The sequence below is a fragment of the Poromitra crassiceps genome (genome assembly GCF_964638095.1).
Source record: "Poromitra crassiceps genome assembly, chromosome: 12".
NCBI classification, from domain to species: Eukaryota; Metazoa; Chordata; class Actinopteri; order Beryciformes; family Melamphaidae; genus Poromitra; species Poromitra crassiceps.
In genome coordinates this window covers 552,501-558,844 of record NC_139632.1, presented here as the reverse complement: position 1 = coordinate 558,844, position 6,344 = coordinate 552,501, and positions in this window count along the sequence as shown.

The window sequence follows — 6,344 nt, the reverse complement described above, 5'->3', positions numbered from 1 at the left end:
TAGATCACTGATGAGTAGATGACTGATGTCGGTGTCTGTATTGTAATGTTTATGTTGTAATATATTGTATTTGTGATTTAATTGTTGTATTGATGATGGAGTATTTCTATCTTGTAATTTATTGATTATTTTGATTTTTATTGTTTGGACCCCAATATTTTAATATTGTGTCAATAAAGTAAGTAAGTAAGTAAGTAACTAACTAGCCTATAGTATAATACAATGCAATGCAATACAATCGTGTCTTACCGAGGAAAAGAAGAGTAGCTAGTCACACAAATTAAATTTTTTAGGCAATGATTTTTAGTGTCCAAAACCTTTTTTGGTGATTTTGCCCCCCAAAAAAGTTCACTTTAAAAACACAGTTAAAAACACTCCATATGGGAATAGTGGGTGAGGGGACAACTGAGCCATTCTGCTGCCATCGTAAATATATGTATTTATTATAAGATCTATCATTCATTCTTCATCTCAACACACACACACACACACACACACACACACACACACACACACACACACGCACATACACGCACACCCACACAGACACCCCCGCCACACACACACACACACTGTGCAGTAATATACATACACCCCCTCACTCCCTCCACAGTCCAGACGCAGCATAGTATCCAGCAAATGCACAGTCTAAAGTGCTATAGGTAATAATATATAATAATATAATAGACTGCCGCAGGAATGAGTCCGGAAGACCTGGATTTTAGCCTGTAAAAGTCAATGGGATTTTTGCATGGGGATTTTGGTTAAATGCATAACATAAGGTCTGTGTGAACACAAGTTTATGAAACAGCGAACTTTGTGGTCGGCAAGGTAATCTTCATAAACGACTTTAGGATTTCCGAAGTGTAAATACGTTTTTTTATATGCGACATTCAGAAAACACTTCAAAGTCATACAAGTGGTCCTCATGTGTGAAGATGATCTTGTGGAACACAAACCTCGCTGTTTCATCAACGTTGTTTCACCACAGACCTTATTTCATGCCTTGAACCAAAAATCCCATTGACTTTGACACGTAAGAACCAGGGAGTGCACTTCTGGGTCAGCCTACAGAAAGACGTAATCCCTGCTGCAGTACTCTATAAATGATTGATTCAGTGCAGATATTACAACAGGAAGTTGAAACAACAAAAGCCCCCCCCCCCCCCCCCCCCGCTTCATTCCCTGACAAAGCATTTGAACCCGTGGCCTTTATGCTAATCTGAGTGAGCCCAGGGTCTGACACCTTTTATCTGGCTATGATGAAGACAGTGACGAGCGGGTCAGTGGCTGAAGGGCAGCCATACTTTGCCTGTTTGTTTACACTATGGGGCCTATTAGAGATAATGATTCACAGCATCAAGCTGTCAGTTAAACGAGCCGTGTGTGTGTGTGTGTGTGTGTGTGTGTGTGTGTGTGTGTGTGTGTGTGTGTGTGTGTGAGAGAGTGTATGCGTGCATCTTCAAAGGCTGCCCCTCTTATCTACTGTCAACAAGCGGGCTCCTCAGGAGGAAATGCACCTGTAATTCAAATGTCCTCCTGCAGCTCGCTGAGAGTAAACAAGTCCCACTCGGGCGAGTCTCCCCCCGCCCGGGCGAGTGAGTCTCCCCCCGCTGGGCGAGTGAGTCTCCCCCGCTGGACGAGTCTAACCCCCGCCTGGGCGAGTCTCCCCCCCCCTGGGCGAATCTTCCCCCCGCACAGTTTCTTAAGCACCTGATAGTTAATTGATAGAAAAGGAAAGAAATGGGCAGACCTGAAGTCGAGGTCTTCACAGGTCTACTTGGATCCCAGGACCCGGGACCCGACCCGAGACCCGTACGAGGCCGGGTCCACATTTTATCACCACGGGTCCCGGGTCTGTTTATCATTATGTGTAATACCCGAGTGGGTCCGAGAAGACCCGTGATACGCGCTGATCACGAGAGAAACGCATGAAAACACAGCGCGCACTGCGCGTGAGGCTTGTTGTCACAAACTGCAAGTAGCCAGAACTGCGGTGGATTTGATCGAGCACTTGGTGCTCTGTTATGTTGGCCTGTTGGAGTAATGCTCTGGGTTCGATTACTCATGCCTGCCTCAGTAAAGCCAAAGTTGCGTCTAGCCCATAGACATAAATAATAGTCTTGCCTCCATGACAATTATTATATTGTTTAAAGTTAAGTGACCATGCGGTGTCATATTTACTAGAAGAGTACAAGACCACAACCATGATGTCAGAAGAGCGGAGTTATGCATGCCGAGTGCGCCAGGCAAAGTAACGTGACAAGCTAGCTAGCTCAATATTAGCATTGTGAGCTAACGTAAATATTGACATCTCGGTGAAAATTGGCGCAGATGGGAGCAACGCTTCAGGCTGTACATGGTCGCTTCAGGTTCGTGTGCCAAAGAAGGGGAGACAATGGTATATAACGTTATAGGTAAGATGCACAAAGTTTCATTTATACAACTTGTAATTAGCAATTAGCAAACAACTTTGACGTCGGCACCGCTAGTCTCTGCCTCGGTATTTCGCGGTTCTGTACGGGTCCAGTATGATCGGTTCTATACGGGTCTGGGTCCGACATTTGTCAGTTCTGACGGGCCTGGGTCTCAGGTTTCTAATAATAGACAGATTTCCCAGGTCCATTAGGGTCCGGGTCCTTCATTTTGGACCTGTGAAAACCTCTAACCTGAAGCTCAAAGAGAGAAACGTAATGTTTCGGACGAGAAACCTGTCGGCTGGCGCTCGTTCTGTTTTTCTGTGTGCTAATCTGGAGAGTAGCTTTGATAATATATCAAATTTAACATCTAATGCAGCCATGCAGGGCTTCTCAAAGTTTTGAGGACTGAGGGCCAAATTAGGGACCCGACATTGGATTGAGGGACACACGCACGCACGCAACATGGCAACATGAAGCGCAGGAACAGAGCCTATATATACCGTGCATCATATTGTTGCATAACGTTAGCAGTGTGCATCATATTGTTGCATAACGTTAGCAGTGTGCATCATATTGTTGCATAACGTTAGCAGTGTGCATCATATTGTTGCATAACGTTAGCAGCGTGCATCATATTGTTGCATAACGTTAGCAGTGTGCATCATATTGTTGCATAACGTTAGCAGTGTGCATCATATTGTTGCATAACGTTAGCAGTGTGCATCATATTGTTGCATAACGTTAGCAGCGTGCATCATATTGTTGCATAACGTTAGCAGCGTGCATCATATTGTTGCATAACGTTAGCAGCGTGCATCATATTGTTGCATAACGTTAGCAGTGTGCATCATATTGTTGCATAACGTTAGCAGTGTGCATCATATTGTTGCATAACGTTAGCAGCGTGCATCATATTGTTGCATAACGTTAGCAGCGTGCATCATATTGTTGCATAACGTTAGCAGTGTGCATCATATTGTTGCATAACGTTAGCAGTGTGCATCATATTGTTGCATAACGTTAGCAGTGTGCATCATATTGTTGCATAACGTTAGCAGCGTGCATCATATTGTTGCATAACGTTAGCAGTGTGCATCCTATTGTTGCATAACGTTAGCAGCGTGCATCATATTGTTGCATAACGTTAGCAGCGTGCATCATATTGTTGCATAACGTTAGCAGCGTGCATCATATTGTTGCATAACGTTAGCAGCGTGCATCATATTGTTGCATAACGTTAGCAGCGTGCATCATATTGTTGCATAACGTTAGCAGCGTGCATCATATTGTTGCATAACGTTAGCAGTGTGCATCATATTGTTGCATAACGTTAGCAGTGTGCATCATATTGTTGCATAACGTTAGCAGCGTGCATCATATTGTTGCATAACGTTAGCAGTGTGCATCATATTGTTGCATAACGTTAGCAGCGTGCATCATATTGTTGCATAACGTTAGCAGTGTGCATCATATTGTTGCATAACGTTAGCAGCGTGCATCATATTGTTGCATAACGTTAGCAGTGTGCATCATATTGTTGCATAACGTTAGCAGCGTGCATCATATTGTTGCATAACGTTAGCAGTGTGCATCATATTGTTGCATAACGTTAGCAGTGTGCATCATATTGTTGCATAACGTTAGCAGCGTGCACTGAATGCATCAAAGTAAGGAAATAGAAATGTGAGCCAGGGTGAATCCAAGACATGTGAAGCACATCGGATGCTGCGTTCGTATCGCTCCTCGTCTCTGCAGCTTGACAGTTTGAGCTCTGTGTACAAATTGATGTGTGCAGTCAGAAGATCCAGTAAACAGTGGTTACTCCGCATTTGCATAGGTGGCCCTCGCCCCCACCCGCACCACCACCACCACCAGCACCACCACCAGCAGCAGCAGCAGCAGCAGTATTCCCAGTTGGCTGCAGCCCCTCAGGCAGGCTGACCCAGAGACCCAGGCCAACTCGCTGGTCCTCTCCCCAACCGCTCCTCTCTTCTCCGCTGCCGGCTTTGACTCACCGTGACCCCTGACCTTCCCGCGCTGTACCGCCTCCCCCACACATGCAAATTACAGCCGGCCTGCTCCAGGAGGCATCAGAGGAACCACAGGGAGCCGCGGATGCATGGATGGGAGAGAGAGAGAGAGAGAGAGAGAGAGAGAGAGAGAGAGAGAGAGAGAGAGAGAGAGAGAGAGAGAGAGAGAGAGAGAGAGAGAGAGAGAGAGAGAGAGAGAGAGAGAGAGAGAGAGAGACAGACAGACAGACAGGCAGTGTTGGGAAGGTTACTTTTCAAATGTATTCCACTACAGATTACTGAATACATGTCCTCAAATGTCATTGGTCACATATTCCAATAATTTAGTGAATAATTAAGCAATAGCTCATGACAGGCCATATTATATATATGGTCATCACAGTTAAGGGTCCTGAGCTGTGATATAAGGATATGACGGCCTGAAGTGGGCTATTGGTTTTATAAAACGGTTATGGCAATATGAAAGTAGACACACTCTTATTTAAATCCATTTTTATTCATAATAATAATAATAATGTTGGAAATAAAATAGCCCCCCCTGGCTGCCTGCACTATGAGCGAGGTCAGTGGCTGTACAACACAAGTTGACGTTAGATACAACGGAGTTATACAGCAGCTAGCAACACAGGCTATCTCCGGTTATAGTACAATTGGGACTTGTAAAACACACTTATCTTAAACAACTGAGCAACGGATTTCAAAATGAATTTGACCATTTAGTAAAACTTGTACATGTTAACAAGCTAGCTAGCGCATGTTTCAGTCACTCAGTGGGGTTTTGAGAGTAGTAGCTAACTACTACTAGCTAGTTGCTAACTAGGAAGGGGTCTGCAGTGCTGCTTGAAAGCCCTCCTCAGACGCAGAGGGATACTGAGTTGTGCCGCTCATTATACCACGGATGTGAGACAGTCAGATCGCTTGATTTGAGGGACCCGTTTTGTAGCGTATTTTAAATATTTCTGATTACTTTTGGAATATTGGATTACTTGGAATACTTCCAAATCGTCTGGCTGAGCCCATGTGCCATTTGTCTGGGTCACTCTACTTAACACTTGCTTACATGGATTACTGAAGGGGCCAACTGAGCACAGGCCCAGGGGTCCACAGGCCCAGGGGTCCACAGGCCCAGGGGTCCACAGGTCCAGGGGTCCAGAGGCCTAGGGGCCCACCAGGCCAAGGCCCAAATGCAAAAAGGGTATTTAATGTAACAGAAAAGAATAACGTTTCGGTCCTAAGACCTTCTTCAGATTCTTACAGGGTAAGAGGAGGGACCCAGTTATATAGGCACTTTGTTTATAGGAAATGTGCACCTCATATGAATTTTAGAGCAAATAAAACAAAACAAACAAAGAAAGTAATTGCTTAAAATAATCTACTGAGTTGAACTGTAACCAGAAACAAGCTGTAAACTGTAACTGTGATGGAATACAGTTCTTCACATGTTGCATTTAAAAGGCATGTATTCCATGACTCCCCAAGCCTGAAGAAGAGTGACGTGCATGGATGGAAGCAGGGGGGGGGGGGCGAAGTTAAGAGAGGAAGAGGGAGAGAGAGAGGGAGAGAGGCAGAGAGGGAGTGATGGAGAGAGGGAGGGAGAAGGAGAGAGGCAGAGAGAGAGGGAATGATGGGGAGAGGCAGAGAGAAAGAGGGATGGAGAGAGAGGGAGAGTGAGAGAGAGGGAGAGAGAGAGGGAGAGAGAGATGGAGAGAGAGAGGGAGAGATGGAGAGAGAGAGGGAGAGAGAGAGAGGCAGAGAGAGATGGAGAGAGAGAGGGAGTGAGAGATGGAGAGAGAGAGGGAGAGATGGAGAGAGAGAGGGAGAGAGAGAGAGATGGAGAGAGAGAGGGAGAGAGAGAGAGAGATGGAGAGAGAGAGAGAGGCCCCTGAAGCATCTT